Source organism: Eptatretus burgeri, chromosome 1 (assembly GCF_056783735.1).
Source record: "Eptatretus burgeri isolate ZD-2024b chromosome 1, Ebu_testis_v1, whole genome shotgun sequence".
Taxonomy (NCBI): Eukaryota; Metazoa; Chordata; class Myxini; order Myxiniformes; family Myxinidae; genus Eptatretus; species Eptatretus burgeri.
This window is the reverse complement of record NC_140961.1, coordinates 130602583-130621354: the sequence shown is the minus strand read 5'-3', so window position 1 is coordinate 130621354 and position 18772 is coordinate 130602583. Positions and strand designations below refer to the sequence as shown.

At 44.0% G+C, this 18772-nt stretch overlaps 1 long non-coding RNA gene across 1 annotated transcript in view; it reads right to left on the bottom strand.

Moving 5' to 3' along the window:
* Nucleotides 1-11602: 11602 nt before the first annotated feature.
* Nucleotides 11603-18772, bottom strand: part of LOC147035420 (uncharacterized) — a 54505-nt gene continuing 47335 nt past the window's right edge. Inside the window, exon 3 of the long non-coding RNA XR_015062382.1 lies at nucleotides 11603-17524. This is a non-coding gene — a long non-coding RNA (uncharacterized LOC147035420). The remainder of the gene's footprint in view (nucleotides 17525-18772) is intronic.

Here is an 18772-nt window from a genome sequence, read left to right as displayed (position 1 = left end):
AAGAAGTCATGGACTTAGGGTGGCTGGTTCATGGTTTCAGCGCCCACAGGCTCATTGCTGGACTTGGTATTCCAGTGCTGGTGGTGTGGCAAAGGAGATTGACCATGTGCTCATTGATGGTTGCTGGAGGATGATCCAGAACTGCAGGGTCTTTCGGAGTGCTCAGTTCCTCAATAGCAACCACAGGCTTGTGGTAGCAACTCTGAAGTTGCAGCTTAAGTCTGGGAGAATGGAACCATCACAGTCTAGGCAGGAGTTTGGCAAGTTCAAGGATGAGGGCAGCTGAGGAGTTTGCGAACAAGCTGAGTGGGGATTTGGGGGCGGGTCTGAGTGCTCTGGGGAATCCTGACCAGTTGTGGAGTGCCTTCAACACCACCATCCTTGATGATGCCGGAGGATGTCTTGGAACTCACCGTAGAGTGAAGAAGAATTTTGTCTCTCAAGGAACACTGGTTACCATTGAACAGAGTCACAGGGCCAAGCTCAATGGTAGAGCCAAGCTGTTCAGGGAGTTAAGGCATAACTCTGTACGTGCGCTGAGCGTTGACAAGGAACCCGATGTACGAGGAATCTGAAGGGGTAGAGCATCACATATGATCAAGTGATTCTCGGCCTGCTTACAGGGGAATTCACGCATTGCATTCCTCCAAGTCAGTTGCTCGGTTTACTGCAGTTTGAGCAGAGGGTGAAGTGCTCTTGAAAGAGGAGTCCGAAGTGAAGGCCCGCTGGGCCGGTTACTTTGAACGGCTGCACCAGGCTGATCCATCAGCTGTTGAGTTGGATGTCAGGGGTGTTACTATCCCTATTGCTGACCCTACAATCAACTGTGATCCACCTTCATTTGTGAAAACACAGGTTGTGGTGAACCAGTTGAAATGGGGTAAAGCTCCTGGGATCTGTGGCATCCATGCTGAACTTCTTAAGGCTGGAGGAAATGCTGTACTTGTGTCATTGCATGCAGCTCTTTTGCTCTGCCTGGAACACAGGCTCATTCTAACTGACTGGACGAGGGGTCTTGTTGTCCGTCTCTGGAAAAGGAAGGGTGATCGCCATGACTGTAACAACCACCGAGGGGTGACGCTGCTCGCAGTGCCGGGCAAGGTTTTTGCTCAGATAATTCTTGATCGGGTTCACCACCGTCTGCTTGAGCACCAGCACCCAGAGCAGTCAGGCTTTACACCAAAGGTCAACAATTGAGCATATCCTTGCCCTTCGGGTCCACACTGAATGCAGACGAGAGTTTGGGCAGTGGTTGCTTACAGCCTATGTTGATCTCTGTAAAGCGTTTGATTCAGTGAATAGGGATGCCCTCTGGAGGATTCTTGGTCTTCGTGGGGTGACACCAAAATGGATCAATCTGATGTCTGAACTGTACTCTGGTACTGAGAGTTCTGTGAGATGTGGTGATACCATCTACGACATATTTCCAGTCATTACTGGAGTTCGTCAGGGGTGTGTACTGCCCCCCACACTTTTCAGCGCTTGTATGGACTTGATTCTGGGGAGGATGTCAGAGAGATCAAGCTGCAGTGCATCATTTGGTAATGTTAAAATTTTGATCTTGATTTCGGAGATAATGCAGTCATCTTTGCAGAGGCTCTGGAGATCTTTTTGGGGGCCCTTGAGGTGCTGAATGCGGAGTCGGATCCACTGGGATTATGGGTTTCCTGGGTCAAAACTAAGATCCAGGCTTTCAATGACATGTTGGATGCTGCCATCTTGTCTGTATCTGTTTTTGGTGAGGATGTCGAGGTCACGGAGAGATTCACTTACCTTGGCAGTGATATTTATGTCTCTGCTGGATGTGAGTCAAAGGTCAATAGACATCTGGGTCGGGCCTGGGGAGTCATAGATTCACTGGATGATGGGGTGTGCCGCTGTCGGTACCTGTGCAGAAGTTCAAAAGTCCGAGTCTTCAGGTCTTTGGTGCTTCCAGTCTTGCTCTACGGATGTGAGAATTGGACTCTGACCAGGGATATGAGATGTATACTTAATTCCTTTGGTACCAGGTCTCTTCGGAGAATCATTGGCGATCGCTGGTCGGATTTTGTGTCCAACGAGCTGTAGTTGAGAGAGACTCAAATGACATTTGTTACCTACATAATCCGTGAGCGTCAGCTGCGGCTGTATGTACATGTGGCTCATTTTCTTAACGCTGATCCCGCTCACCAGATTCTCTCAGCGAGGGAGCCTCGTGAGTGGAAGAGGCCAACGGGCCGACCACGTGCCTCGTGGTCGCAGCAGGTTGAGCAGCATCTCAAGGAGATGGGGATGGGCCAGTCATCTTCCTCAGGATGGCCAGACGGAGACCCCTGGAGTACCGGTAGAAAGTGCATGCAGTTACACGCTGCTCTGGTGCATGCTCCCATACCTGACTTGACCTTTGGAGAGGGGGGTAGATTTTGCAAGTATCATGCTCTGCACGTCTTTTACTTGTTTGTTTGTGAACAAAATATCTCAAAAAGTTGTGGACATATCCGGATGAAACTTGGTGGGTAGATTTGGTGTGTAACAAGGAAGAATTGCTTCGATTTTCGTGAAGATCCCAATCGGGATCCTCAAATTTTTAAAGTGATTCTTCACCATTGAGTGATCGGGCTGAAATGACATATAACAAGATCTCAAAAAGTTGTGAACAGATTCGGATGAAACTTGGTGGGCACGTTGGGTGTGTAACAAGGAAGAATGGATTAGATTTTGGTGAAGATCCAGATCCAGTTCCGAGAATTTTTTAAAAGTGATTCTTCACCATTGAGTGATAAGGCTAAAACGATATATAGCACGATAGTTCAATAAGTTAAAGACGGATTTGGATGAAACTTGGTGGATGAGTTGGTTCGATGACAAGAAAAAGCTGATGAGTTTACATTTTGTATCCCACTGTTAGGCCGGATCTGGATTTGGACCTGAACTAAAATTTAATCAGCCTGGTGGAGGTATTCGCTCTCTCGAGTGCCCTTCTCGTTGCAAAATATCATTTCGGACCAACCATTTTTCCAAAGCTTTCCATAGATAAAACACTCTCAACTGCAATTTGCTTCTCTCTAAACCTTCCACTTACCAACATGAAAACAATGTTTCCATCTCCTTGCCGACTCCTCCAAAACATCAAAACATTCCTGTATCAACTGCCTTCGAAAAAGCTATTTCCTTTACCCCCAAGCTATGTTCAAGTTTAAAATACCTCATCTGCAAATTTGTATCTTAACTACCACCACCCCTTCATAATGATTCTTTATAATAAAAAAATAACTGAAAGAGATTGACCAATAATTATTGACACCTGCACTTCAAATCTATATTTCCATTCTGACATCTACCCACTTTATTTCTATCCACCTGCCTTCCATCTTTCGATCCAAGTAACATCCTAGGTATAATGTTCTCAAATGCTTTCTGAAAGTCCACACAAAATTCCACTACAATTCTACACCCAAAGATTTATCTCAATCAATTGTACTAAACTAGACACAATCCACCATTTATGAACCCATGATTACTGACTAATTATAATAAACGTTCTTGGATATTGCCTCACTTTAAAAACAAAGAAGAAAAAGTGCAGCTGAGAAGACTCTTTTTACTGTGCAGTATGGCTGCAGCTACATCAAAACCTTGTCTCGCAACAATGTTCAGTTAAGAGTTGCCAATTTCACCTCGAGCTGTGGATTATACGAGGTGTGTTCAAAAAGTATCCGACCTTTGTTCATAAAAAATACTCGTATCCAGATACAACAAACTTACACTAATCTCCTTCAAAGTAGTCCCCTTGGGCTGCCACACACTTCTCCCAACGGTTCTGCCACTGTCGGAAGCAGCGCTGGAACGCCTCTTTCGGGATGGCGTGCAGCTGGTCCGTCGCATTCCGCATGATGTCTTCTCTGGACTGAAATCTGGTCCCTTTCAGGGGCATTTTCAGCTTGGGGAAAAGCTAGAAGTCACACGGAGCCATGTCGGGAGAGTAGGGAGCCTGACGAAGCACAGGTGTGTTGTGTTTGGCCAGGAAACTCGATCAAATATGAGGAATGGGCGGGTGCGTTATCGTGATGGAGCTGCCAATTGACCGCTGCCCACAGGTCCGGCCGTTTGCATCGCACAGCGGCACGAAGGTGACGCAGTACCTCTTGGTAGTACTCTTTGGTGATGGTTGTGCCATGTGGTGAGTACTCGTGATGAGCCAGGCCACTGGAGTCAAAGAAGACGGTCAGCATGACTTTGACATTGCTGCGGACCTTCCTTGCTTTTTTTGGCCTCGGGGATGTTGGATGCTTCCATTGTGATGACTGGAACTTGGTTTCTGGGTCGTACCCATAAACCCAGGTCTCATCGCCAGTGATCACTGTGTTGAAGAAGTTGGGATAGCTGTTCACAGTCTCCAGCATGTCCTGTGCGATCTCCAAACGGAGTTGCTTCTGCTCGATCGTTAGCAGCTTTGGCACGAACTTCGCTGAGATTCTCCTTAAGCCCAAATCCTCAGTCACAATGGAATGAACAGATCCAATGCTGACGCCCGCCTGGTCTGCAAGTTCTCTGATCGTGATTCGACGATCCTGCATCAGCAGGGTCCTCACTTGGTCAATGACGATCTCATTTCGGGATGTTGAGGGCCTACCAGAATGTGCTTCACTTTCCACTGATGTGCGACCATCTTTGAAGCGGTTGTACCACTCTTTTATCTGTGTGGTGCCCATTGCTTCGTTCCCGAAGGCCTGTTGAATCTTGCGGATCGTTTCCATTTGTGAATCGCCAAGCTTTACACAAAATTTGATGCAGTAGCGTTGTTCAAGTTTTTCCGCCATTTTGTCAAAAACGAAAATCCAACGGCGCTCACTTACACTTCCTCACTCATCGGTGGTCTGTCGGTGACTGACAGCTTCTGCAGGCAGGAAAATATTCACGCATACGAATTAGGATCGCCTACATACATGCACCAAACCACGCCTCCCTAGCTTCATTTGTTTACGCACGAAAAATTAAGGTTGGATACTTTTTGAACACACCTCGTATTTTTGAGACTGAGGCAGGAGCACCAGCCTAGAGGGGACAGCAGCACACCATCAGGCTGTGGACGAAAGCTTTGTATGTGGTCAAGAGCTCAAGTGTGCCAAGGAAGGACTTTGCATAATGGAGGATGCCCAGTTGGTGACTGGCTTTGGAGGTCAGCTTGGAAATGTGGCTTTCCCAGGAAAGATCATGGTAGATAGTGAGACCCAGAAGTTTGAATGAAAGGATTTCTTCAAGAAGATTGTTGAGAAAGTAGAGGGGGGGAGGGGGATGGGGGTTCTGGACGGTCCTTTTGGAGAGACATCGTGAGTGTGAGATTTGTCAGGGTTGAAAGACATGTTCCACGTGTTAAACCAGCTTGTGATTATATTCAGATCTGCAGAGAGTGAAGAGGCTGCTGTTTGCCAATCTGAGGGATGACAGAAGGTACGGTAGAACGTGGGGTCATCCGCAAAGAGATAAAGAGGATTCTCCAGAGTCGGAGAGATCATTGATGAAAACCAGAAAAAGAACAGGCCCAGAACACTGCCTTGAGGAACTCCAGCCTGGACAGGAAGAGGGGATGAGAGAACTCCATTGAGGGCCATATGTTGGCTGTGACAGGAGAGGAAGTCTGTGAGCCATGAGTGGAGATGGCCTTGGATACCATAGGAAGAGAGTGAGCAGGGCGGGGTGCCAAACCGTATCAAAAGCACGTGATGTTACGAATTTGGAAGCTTACTGCACACAACGGCCAGGTCCTATAGATCAGTTATATCGATAAGTATGTGTTTCTAGTTAGGGTCTCGTCCCCTATGTCTAATGGGAATTAAGTGCACATGCGCTGTGGATTCTTTTATAGATAGGATTTTTACATCACTCACAACTCTGCTTTCAGCATTGTCCACGCTCTTTGCTCGCCGGCGAGCGAGCGCGTGTGTGGGCGGAGTCCAACATGGGCATGGCGTCCCTCTTTGGCCAATTGGCAAGGAGCGGGCATCTCACCTGCCCCGTCCCCCACTCAAGACCATCGCCATTACGCACGTGGCCGGAGGTGAGGAGTTATGCGGAGCTACAAACACCAAGCTCTCCAACCCAGAAGGGTGGGAGTTGCCCCGCCTACCGTGCGCCTGTCCAATGGAAGACGGCCAGGGAATTGCGCGATGGGTCCGACCAATCAGGAGGCGAGTGGCCAGGAGAAGAAGCCCCTCACTCCTGAAGAGGGAGAGTGTGGTTGTCGGGGTGAGCGTAGAGAGTTTGCGTCCCGGGTGTCTCAAAGCGCATCTGTCTGGGTCTGCGGCAGGCTGCATCCCAGGTGTCTTGTCTGGCGCGTTGCAGCAAGCGGTCGACCGTTTCATCGGGGGAGATCACCTCGTCTCGCCTCGCCTCCTCTGGTCCGTGCTTTTGGCGACCGGAGCTCCGGGAAGGGGCGTTCGACAAGCCACGCACGCTCGCGGTCAGGTAGCCAGACGACCACAGAACTTACTAAACGAGTTTCTAACAAACAGCTGACGTAGAATGACTTATTCGCAGCGATTAGGGAAATTGGTATACAAACAGGGCCTTTGCAGGAAGACCCTGTCTTTTTTTTTTTAGACTTCGTGGTGAGTACACGTCGATGTCATTCCAAGAGATAGAGGATACAGCAAGGCTGAGACGACAATACCTACATGTCCTCGAACATCAACATGACCTCATCGAGTTGACACTGCACCAGTTGCGTGCCAATAGAGCTGGGAGAAGAAGATGTGAACGGAGGAGAAGGAACTGGGTGAGACCATGGATCGGGAGGCAACGCCATTACGGCATATATGACCAGCTCATGGTGGAACTACGGAACGAGGACCATGCATCCTTCATCAACTTCCTGCTAATGTCCCCAGCGATGTTCGACGAGCTGCGAGCCAGAGTGGGTCCAAGGATAACCAAGCATTATTATTAAATCATTTCAATAGTCCAGTGGAAGCGATTTAACTCGTTCAATGGAAACGATATAAATTGCCGAGCACCAGCGTCCAAAAACAATAGGCGAGTGACAGCCGTTTATTTTAAATAGTTTAGTGGCAGTCAATGGATAGCAAACGTCACGTAATCGTAAACGATGCGCTCCCACGTTATGCATGCGCTGGACTATCGTTGGGCATAGGTTGTGGACGCCTAAAACACGATAAGCAATCGTTGGTATAACTAATCTATAAGTTATCGAAGCGTTCTGTGTTCATTACTAGTACATTATGCATTTGTCAAAGTCTTTTTTAATAATTTCAATAGTAAAACAAAGAAATATTTCATCTTCGGAATGAGGAAAAAAAATTAGCCCTTTCAGAACATCGAACAATGGTGCAAAGTATTCTCCTATTCGTTGACGCAACGAGGATCCATCATCCCCCACAGCCTCCACATCACGCTCACATACTACTACTGACATAGACATACAGCTACTACCAATGCTACTACCACTACTACTACTACTTCTACTATTATTACTGTCACGCACACCTACTACTAGTAATAGTACTGCTACTATTGATACTACCGGCGTTCACATCTACTCACCATGGAGTCTGGAACAATGATGGGTATTTATTGTGAAGTCCATTTGTATATACCAATTCCCCTAAACGCTGCCAATATGCCAGTACATGGCAGTTGTAAGTTAGAAACACTTTCAGTAAGTTCTATGGTTGTCCAGAAGACGTCAATTTAATTCGTCTACATTCGACATTGTGCGTTTTACATACGTTACAAATAGGTTCATAGCATGTTACTCAAACGTTAGAAGCACGTTTTACTGAGGTTCAAAACATGCTACTCATAGGGAAAACGCACGTTACTCTTACATTCATTGCACGCCAGTCATTGGTTCAAGGCCAGTTATACATAGTTTCAATGCACGTTACTCATAGTTTCCAAGCACGTTAAACATAGGCTAAGATGACGCTACTCATTTGTTCAAAGCACGTTACTCATCGATTAGAAATTTGGTTTCAAGTATGTTGGCCATTACCTTGACGTGCTTCGACTTATGAGTAACCTACAAGTAATGTGTGTTCGCCGTGTTTAAACGATCGCGGAACGTGCTAGGAACAGATGCCAACGCATGCGAAACGTGTGAGCCTTACGTCGAGTTCGTCTTAAAATTTTCAGCATGCTTGAAATTTCACGACGTATCAAACAGACTCGGTAATATGCCAGCGTACTTCAATGATTTCCAGCATACTCTATACGTATACACAACTTACCTATAGCATATTCGACGTGTGCCTAGCGTTGTAAACACATTTTTCATAGAATGGAATACGCTGGCAAAATCGTCAAGGTGTGACTGCGATGTTGACACTTCAAATTCTCAGGCAGTTTTGATTTCAATCGGCGTCCGGCAAGTTCTTAACTGGCTTCGCCACGAGTTCGCCGGCGATACGTATAGCACGCAAAGGGTAGGTTAAACTATCGTTTGTCATAGGTTGTGAACGCCGACCACAAGGTAAGCATTCGTTGGTAAAAGTCATGTATAACACAACGAAACGTTCTGTGCCCGTTACTAATATTTTATGCAAACGACCAACACGTTATGAATACGCCAAAAACTTTTTCAAAAAAACATCAAAATTTCAGCGTACGCCAGCGTTTTACATACATTTTTATACGTTGCCATTTGCTAGCTAAAACGTCAAGGTGTGACAGGGCCCTAAGGGAGGGGATTAAGGGGGAACACACCAAAAACAGACTTAACTTGACGCCACCAGGATTTGGAGGAAGGAGACAGGTTTGAGAGTTCAGACTTGAGATTAGAAAGATGTAGTTTTCTGGGTCTCCTCAGGGTCGACACACACTTGTTCCGAGCCTTGTGGAAGGAACTGAGATTGCCTTCAGTTGGATTAGCCTTCCATGAGGCGAAGGCAAGTTGTTTCAGGACAACTGCCTTGCCACAAGCTTCAGTGTACCATGGGCGCGTGGAAGGGCAGGACAACTGAAGAGTCTGTGCACGAGAAAGAGCAAGTTTCTTTGAAAGAAGTCCCAACATGAGTTGATGTCAGAGGAAGTAGAGATGGGAGACCAGTCTGGAAGTTTGGTGGCTGCTTGAAGTCCCTGCCAGTCGGTCTGAGTGAAATGCCAGACTCGACAGCACTGAAGTGGATCTTTAATAACAGCCAGAGAGATGTTTACTTTGACAAGTATGTGGTCAGATGAACCAATTGGAGTGGAGGAAGAACAGCAGATATTTTCAGGGAAATTGGTCAAAATCAGATGAGAGAGAGACAGAGACAGAGACAGAGACAGAGACAGAGAACCTTTGATTGAGATCCGGGTCGGGAAATTGACAGATTGTGTCAATCCCAATGAGTCACAGAAGTCTTTTGCTGAAGTACCATGGTGGGTGAGAGAGGTACCTACACCCAGCCAACTGGCATGATGACAAGTGAAGTCACCACATATGAGGAAGACAGAGTTGGGATGAGAGGATAGAAGTTGGTTCCTGTTTTCAGGGAGATGTAAATGGAGTAAATTTAATGATTAAACATTGGACCTATCAAAACCTTCATCTTTTCATCACACACCATCACTCTCTCTCCCTGAAAGGACCACCTGGCAAACTCACTCCCTCCCCCAACCCCCACCTGCTTTCTTAACAATCCTCTTGAGGAAGTTCAGTCTTCAAACGCCTGGGTCTCACTATAAATCATGATCTGTCTTGTGCAAATCCGATTTCAAAGTTGGCTTCCAATCAGTCGCCAACTGGGCATCCACAGTCATACAAAGTCCTTCCTACGCACACCTAATCTCCATTAAGCTGTGGATTAAGGCGTTGTCGGTGGATATGAGAACTGCTAACCCCCTTGGCTGGCTCCCCTGCCTCAAACCTTGCTCAGATTGACGCCGTGGAAAGCAAGGCCTTCAAGATCATTGGAATCTCTCGTGCTATAAGTGAGTCTCTGGGCCGATCACTTTTACATCAAAGACAGGTCGGTGGTCTCTGCCTTCTGCTGCCTCCCTCCGTTCTAGTCTTGCACCTTCTGCTCTTTCTGCAATTTGTTCTACCCCAGGTTCCTACAAGACACCGTCCACAATCACCCCCTTCTGGGGAAACCCCTAAAATCCCACCTACGGAACCAACTTCCACATTCTCTTCAATCTCACTCTTCTATGTAGGAGTCTAAGTCTTCAAGACCATCTCCATCTCAGGTCACCACGAATCCAAAACCATGATCTTTTTCACCCTCGTGAATCCACCCCCTCCTTACCCCGAAGTCCAGGCCTTACAAATTTCTAGTTTTTCCTTCCTGAGTGTTTCCGTCTGCATCAATTTTGTCCATCCCATGCATCAATCTCTCCTACCCCTCATTCCTCCCCACACCAATTGTTTGTCAAAGTCTCCTTCTATCTTGGCCTTCAACTCTGCTGTTGGTGTTTCCCCACCCTCTCTCTCTACTGTTCTTATTGGCCTGTTGCATCCGAATCCATTCAGTGTTCTCGCTCTTCCATTTGCCTTGACTGTATATAAAAAAGTGCATTACATCAATATCTGTTTAACATTTTTCAGCTATTACACGATGTTCAGATTATACACATATTCAAAACCAATTAGTAAATAGTTGCCGAATAGGGAAGCATCAGGTCTGACGTTTCGACCACCAAGTGGTCTTTATCTCAGTTAGGCATTACGTGCCAGGTGGTAAGTATCCTGATCGGGATGGGATCATGTGACTTGCAAAGAAGCTTGCTTGTACCAAATGTTGGCTTGTGTATTGAATGTTTCATGTATTTTGGCATTCCACTCTGGTCAGGGACTGTATGCATGAATGTAGTACTCAAGGGATTTACATGCTGTCCCAGCACAAAGTGCAAATTTGGGGGTACAGTGCCGATACAAAGTCTCCACCCGCTTTCAAAATTTTCACCTTTTGTTGCCTCATAGCATGGAATTAAATTGCATTAAATTCAGACTTTTTACTTCCACCACCAAAGGTGGGAGGAGGTTATATTTTCACCCCTGTCTGTTCATTTGTGTGCAGGATATATAAAAAGTTATGGACGGATTCTGATGAAATTTGGTGGACAGGTTGGGTGTGTGACAAGCACGAACTGATTAGATTTTAGGGAAGATCCGGCTACTAGAATTTTTTACGTGATTCTTCACCATTGAGAGATAGGGTCAAAAACGATATTTAGCACGATATCCTAAAAAGTTGTGGACCAATTCGGACAAAACTTGATGGACACGGGTGTGTGACGAGGAAGAATTGATTCAACTTTGGTGAAAACCCGAATCCAGATCCGGATACGAGAATTTTTTTTTTAATATATAAAGCAATTCTTCACCATTGAGAGATTTGGCCAAAAACGATATATCGCATGATATTTCAAAAATGTATTGGGCCTGACATGTTCTCGTGGATCAGGCATTGTATGGTGGAGGTATGCGCTCCTGAGTGCCCTTTCAGATCCACCTGTATTTACACATTGCAATCGACAACTTCCAAGTGAAAAACAAATTCTACAACTTTCAGAAAATAAATTAAAAATACAAAACTGGAATATCTTAGTTGGATAAGTGTCCACAACCCCCACCCTCACCCCCCCCGGATAATAGCAATTGTAAATTGCTCAGGTGTAACCAATCACCTTCAAAATCATGCACAAAGTTAATTGGCCTCCACTTGTGTTGTGTTCAATAATTAAATTGTGGTGATTCTGATTATTTCAGAATAAAATCAGCTGTTCCTGCAGGTTTCCTCTGCTGGGTAGTGCATTTCACAGCAAAGACTCAACCATGCAGAGCACCAATGAGCTTTCAAAAGACCTCTGGGATAAAGTTGTGGAAAGGCACATATCAGGGGATGGTTATAAAAATATTTCAAAGGCCTTGAATATCCCTTGGAGCAGTCAAGACAATCATTAAGAAGTGGAAGGCATATGGTACCACCAAAACCTGCCAGGATCAGGCTGTCCCTTCAAAATGCTGCCCTGGGCAGGAAAGCTGAAAATGGGACAGAAGTTCACCTTTCAGCATGACAGTGACTCAAAGCACACAGCCAAAGAAAGCTACATTGGAGTGGCTGAGGAACAAAAAGATAAATGTCCCTGAGTGGCCAAGTCAGAGCCCCGACCAAAATCAAATCGAAAAATCTGTAGCATGACTTCAAGATTGCTGTCCATCAACGCTCCCCACACAACTTGACTGAGCACCACCAAGCAAGGAGATTGATCAGAGAGGCCACCAAGAGGCCAATGGCAACTTTGAAAGAACTACATACATATATGACAAAGATTGGTCATTGTGTGCATGTGACAACAACATCCCAAGCACTCCACAAGTCTGGCCTGTACGTTATGGTGGCAAGAAGGAAGCGAATACTCAACAAAGCCCACGTTGAGTCCTGTTTTAGGTATGCAAAACAAACAAACAAAAAAAAAATCAATCCGGATATTCTGAAGCCACGTGGCAAAAGGTTTTGTGGTCCAACGAAAGCAAGATGAACTTTTTAGCCGAAATGCAAAATGTTACGTTTGGCACAAACCCAACACAGCACATCACCCAAAGAACACCATCCCTACTGTGAAGCATGGTGGTGGCAACATCATGTTATGGGGATGTTTCTCATCAGCAGGCCTGGGGCACTTGGAAAACCTGCTGCCCTGGGCAAGAAAGCTGAAAATGGGACGGAAGTTCACTTTCAGCATGACAGTGACCCGAAGCACACAGCCAAAGCTACACTGGAGTGGCTGAGGAACAAAAAGATAAATGTCCCCGAGTGGCCAAGTCAGAGCCCCGACCTAAATCCAATCAAAAAATCTCTGGCATGACTTCAAGATTGCTGTTCCATCAACACTCCCCACACAACTTGACTGAGCACTACCTTGAGTACAGGATACCTTGAATACAGTTTTGTGCAGAAGAATGGGCAAATATTGCCCAATCAAGGTGTGAAAAGTTGGTAGAGACCTATCCCAATGGACTCGCAGCTATAATTGCTGTCGAAAGTGCTTCCACTATGTATTAACTCAGGGGGTAGACACTTATCCAACCAATATATTCTAGTTTCGTATTTTCAATTCATTTTCTGAAATTTGTCGAATTTGTTTTTCACTTGGAAGTTATGGGTTATGATGTGTAAATAAAAATTGGAAAAGTCTGATTTAATTAAATGCAATTCCAGGCCACAAGGCAACAAAAGGTGAAACTTTTGAAAGAGGGTGTACACCTAATTTAAGCACTGTATGTGTGTGGGCAATGGCTGATTGCATACATAATATGCATCTCTGCTAACCAGTCAGGTCAGGAAAGTTTGCAAATTTCTGTGTAGTGTATAATTGTTTATTTTTGCAATCCTGAACTTTCTGACTGGTGAACCGCATGTGTGGTTAGTTTGAGAGGTTGATTGGTATGCAATAAAATTGGAAATAGCCAACTGTGGAGACAGGTAAATTGCTTGGCTTCTTTCTCGTGGCTTCATACAGCGTAAGGTTCTTGGGGCATCGGAAAATAACACTTGATCACAGAGGTGGTCAACTGTAAATCACAGGCAATTCGTGTTACGTATGACCCTCGGGATTCACGACAAATCTCACGCGCAAGAGAGGTAATATATCTAATTTTCAACAATACAGTATATCAGATGCTTCGTGAATGTCAGATATAAAAAAAAAATCATAACCACTTCTCAAATCCAAAAAGTCAAATTCTGACTTAAAATGAACTTCTAAAGTAGTTTCAATCCACTATTCTCTTCATAAATTCTTGAAAAACCATTCCACCTACAACTCCTGAAGAAATATTCCCAATTCAAGTCATGATACATGCTCTTCACTTCCTAACTTCTCTTTTCATTATTTTCACTCTTTAATATTGAAAGAAATACAATCATTATGGTTTCAAAAAATGTGTCTGCTTGATTAGATTCCTTCACACACCTTACTTCAACAGCCTCCCATTCTTCCCCAATCAATTACAAACTTACAAGAATTACAAACCTCTCCATCACCTACCCCATTGTCCCATCGGCCTTGAAGACGGTGATGACCATTCCTGTCCGAAGAAAGCAATCACTGGACATAACTGATTATCATCGCTATAGACCCATTCTTTTTTTGTTGTTTCTATCATCCTGGAGGATGTTTAAAGTAATCACAAGCAGGCAAGTCAAATTCCTTTGGGGTGTGAGGTGGGGGGCTGGGGGTAGAGGAGGGAAGGTATAATCTTTCAATATCGTTTCAAGAAAAATGCATACCACCAAATGGCTTTGATAAAAGTCACAAATGATATTCACTTTCAAAACACCAACTGCTGAAACGATAATCCAAAAAATTGCTCGAGCCATTTGACACCGTTGGTCATAAAATTACCTTCCACAATATACAATGCCTTCAGAACGTATTCACACCCTTTGATTTTTTCCACATTTTGTTGCGTTACAGCCTGAATTTAAAATGGATTAAATTTGAATTTTTTGTCACCGATCTACACAAAATACCCCATTATGACAAAGTAAAAACATGTTTGAATTTTTTTTTTTACGAATTAATTAAAAATGAAAATCTGAAATGTCTTGCATCAATAAGTATTCAGCCCCCGAGTCAATACTTTGTAGAAGCGCCTTTGGCAGCGATAACAGCTTTGAATCTTCTTGGGTATGGCTGGATCAGCTTTACACATTTGGATTTGGAGATTTTCTTCCATTCTTCCTTTCAGATTTTCTCAAGCTCTGTTGAGTTGGATAGGGAGTGTCAGGGAACACCCCTCTTCAAGTCTTTCCACAGATTCTCAATGGGATTCAAGTCTGGACTTTGGCTGGGCCACTCAAGGACTTTCACGTTCTTGTTCTGAAGCCATTTAAGTGCTGCTTTGGCTGTATATTTGCGGTCATTGTCTTGATTGAAATGTAAATATTTGCCGCAGCCTAAGGTGTTCTGCACTCTGAAGCAGGTTCTCCTCAAGGATTTACCTGCATTTGGCTCTATTCATTGTTTCGGCTATCTTTACAAGTCTCCCAGTCCCTGCCGCTGAAAAGCATCCCCGTAGCATGATGCTGCCCCCACCATGTTTCAAGGAAGGGATGGTGTTAGATGGGTGATTAGCAGTGCTCAGTTTCAGCCAGATGTAGCACTTTGTATGCAGGCCAAAAGGTTCAATTTTCACCTCATCAGACTACAGAATCTATTGCTTCATGCTCTCAGTCTTTCACATGCCTTTTTGAAATCTCCATGTGTGCTGTCAAGTGCCTTTTTCTCAAGAGAAGTTTCCATCTGGCCACTCCCATAAAGACGAGATTTGTGAAGTGCTGCAGAGACTGATGTCCATTTGGCAGGTTACCCCATCTCAGGCAAGGAACTCTGTAGTTCTTTCAGAGTGGCCATCGGGTTCTTGGTCACCTCCCTGACCAAGGTCTTTCTTGCCTGGTTGCTCAATTTTGTCGAACGGCCAGCTGTAGGAAGTGTCTGGGTAGTTCCATATTCTTTCCATTTCCTAATGATGGAGCTCACTGCACTCGTGGGAACTTTCAACACTCCAGAAATTGTTGTATATCCTTTCTCAGAACTCATTTCCTCCTCACAATTCTATCTCGGAGTTCTACGGAGAGTTCCTTGGACTTCATGGAAGAGTTTCTGCCCTGACATGCACTTTCAACTGTGGGACCTCATAGAGAAAGGTGTGTTTCTTTCTAAATCATGATCAATCCATTTAATTGGCCACAGGAGGACTCCAATCAAGTTTAAGAGACATCTTAAGGATGATCAAAGGAAACTGGACGTCCCTGAGCTCAATTTGGAGTGTCATAGCAAAGGGGTTGAATACTTGTTGATGCAAGATATTTCAGCTTTTCATATTTGATTAAATTATAAAAAATTCTACAAACATATTTTCACTGTCGTTATGGGGTATTTTGTGTAGATCAGTGGCCAAATTCTTTTTTAATTTAATCCATTTTAAATTCAGGCTGTAACAAAAAATGTGACAAAAGTCAAGGGATGTGAATACTTTCTGAAGGCACTGTACATGTTGATTTGGCATTACTAGATTTTTAATTGACAGGTGTAAATCCGACATTTTCATCCAAATATATTATCTCAGGATTGGCAACGTCTATTATTCACCATCTCATCTATCAACTTGCTTACATCCAGGGCTCCATTTGTGGACCACTTATTGTTTCGATTCACATGTTGTCCCTCGTGTATATTTTCCTTGCAAATGATACAAATATGCTCCTCTTTTGATCCAGGCAATTCATCTACCATAATCTAGGCAATTCATGCGGTATTTCCGACTCAGATGGCATCAGGTCTTGGATGACAAATATTTCAAAGCAGAACAAAGACAAAACTGATCGAATTCTCATTCGTTCTCCCTATATATAGCATAAAAAAAGACCTACCTGTTGTGTCCAAGAAATAGAATAATGATCATCTTACCCTTGCATCCTCAGCTCATAAACTTCGTGTACATATAAACACATGAACTTTGCTTTAAAATACTTAATAAAACACGTTACTTCCTTTCATATGCACAATATTGCAGATACATTCAGGTCTGGTCTCGATCGGATGCTCTTCGGAACTCTGCTTGGATTATCTTGACTCTCCTCTCCTGGGTTTACTGTCACCGTTTATGAAAACCCCTTCTGTTGGTTCAAAACATGGTGGAAGGTAAATGGCAGTTATTTTAATTTCAGAAGGATGGAAATCTACACACAGTACATAATTGGCTTCCTCCCTGGAAAGTAATTGATTTTAAGGTTGTTCTGTTAACCTACAAGGCAATCGAGATATGTGGTTCTCCCGACATTCATATCATCTTGTTACACTCCAGCATGATCAGTTTAACCAAACAAGAACTCCTCAAGGGTGGTCGAGTCTTTTTCAAATATATTGCAATTACGGAATTAATTTCCTCATTTTTATGCATTGCACCTCTGTCATGGCAAATTTTAGATATTTCAGACTTTTTATTCATGAAAGCCCTTTCATTAACTATTTGTCATTATAATAATTTCATTGTGTGGCACTTTGGGGATTTAAATAAAAGAGATTTATACAAAATATATTTCACAGATTCATATATCTCCAGTTCTACCAGTTTACTGGGAGATAGCATGGATTCAGGATACAGCAATATAATTATAAGATAACATACATACATACACACCACTCAAGGTGACATTCGATGAACGAGCAAGTTGCCCGTGCCCGCACGGGATTCTAAACGGGATGGAAAGGCAAAACTGATAATGGCGTCTTCTGTCATCGAACCAGCAAGCTGGGACTAAGAATTTGCATGTATTGCAACGTCTGATGCAATTTAAATGCTCTAATGGCAGTGAGGTGCTCCATTTGAAACTGTTTGATTGATATATGTTGCTTTATGATGCCTTGGGTCCATAATAAAAATTTGCATTGGTGTCAAAGCCAGGGACCAATTGCAAATCAACATAGTAGGATTTGTTCTTCACCGTCATGGCCATTGAATGCAGTCTCCCAGAAGCATGCATGTGCCTTGCCCTCGGCTGCTGTCGGGTCTCCACTCGGCAGGGGGTGATCACACCTGACGAAGAAGCTGAGTTTAGGTTTCACAGGATTGGAAGCACTATGGAGTTGCTTTCATAGTTTGGTTCACTTGCTCATCCAACCATTTGGCTTTGAAGGGCATAAAATAAAAATCTAACAGCTATGATTTATGACTGCCACGTGAAAAATTTTAATTTACGCAGTAAGAGTAAAATTCCCAGAATAAGGTTGGACGATCCGACTCGACACTGCCGCAGTAATACATTCCACAAAACGCAGCTCCATCTGTTTCTAAAACAAAAATATTATTAAGGAACATGAAAAGAGAATACAACGCTCCAGCTCTCGAGGAACTGTGATTAAACGTTGTGTTATTACCACGATTGTACATTAAGCTATTGCTACGTTTTCCAAGTTTACAAAATAATTCCGATATTATGTAGCGAAATATGGTATGGAAGGGTGGCATTTCTTCATGAGAATAACTATATAAACCCAACATGACATCAATAAAAATTGCTTGGCTAACATGCACAAAAATATAAAAATTAAAAAAAACTAGAAGGGTACTCGGAAGAGCACATACTTCCACCACATAATGCCTGAACCACGAGAACATATCTGGGCCATTACATTTTTGAAATATCATGCTCTCCTTCATTTTTTAACCCAATCTCTCAATGGTGAAGAATTATTTAAAATTAAAAAATTCTCGGATCCGGATCCAGATCTTCACCAAAATCTAATCAATTTGTTGTGGTCACACCCCCAATATGTCCACCAAGTTTCGTCCGAATCCATCGAGAACTTAAGATATCGTGCTATGTATATATTGTTACGGCTGTTGAAATTCGCAAACCACCATTCAGGACCTGTAGGTGAGATATCTCTAAGTACATGTGTAGTGAGCCCAAACCCGCTGTATAGAGGGGATTTATGTGATTCATTCGGGCTGCGATCCTTTGAGTTAGGCGTTTTTCTGTTCTATATTTATTTTGAACTAACCACGTCTCAACTGCCATCACACAACAACCACTTTAAGCACCACGCCAGCCATCGTCACCAATGACAACCACGCTCCAACCCTCAGACAACAACAACAACGCCAACAGCCACTACCTTTACCTTCACAACTCAATCCCGCAAACCGCATCACCGCCATTCCCAACGGCACCATAACCATCAACCCTCACCACCGAAAACCCTCCACCACCTTCACCTCTCTCCTTCTACGGCCATTCCCACACCACCTGTGAACACTGGGCGTCAGGCTGTCTCGGGCCCG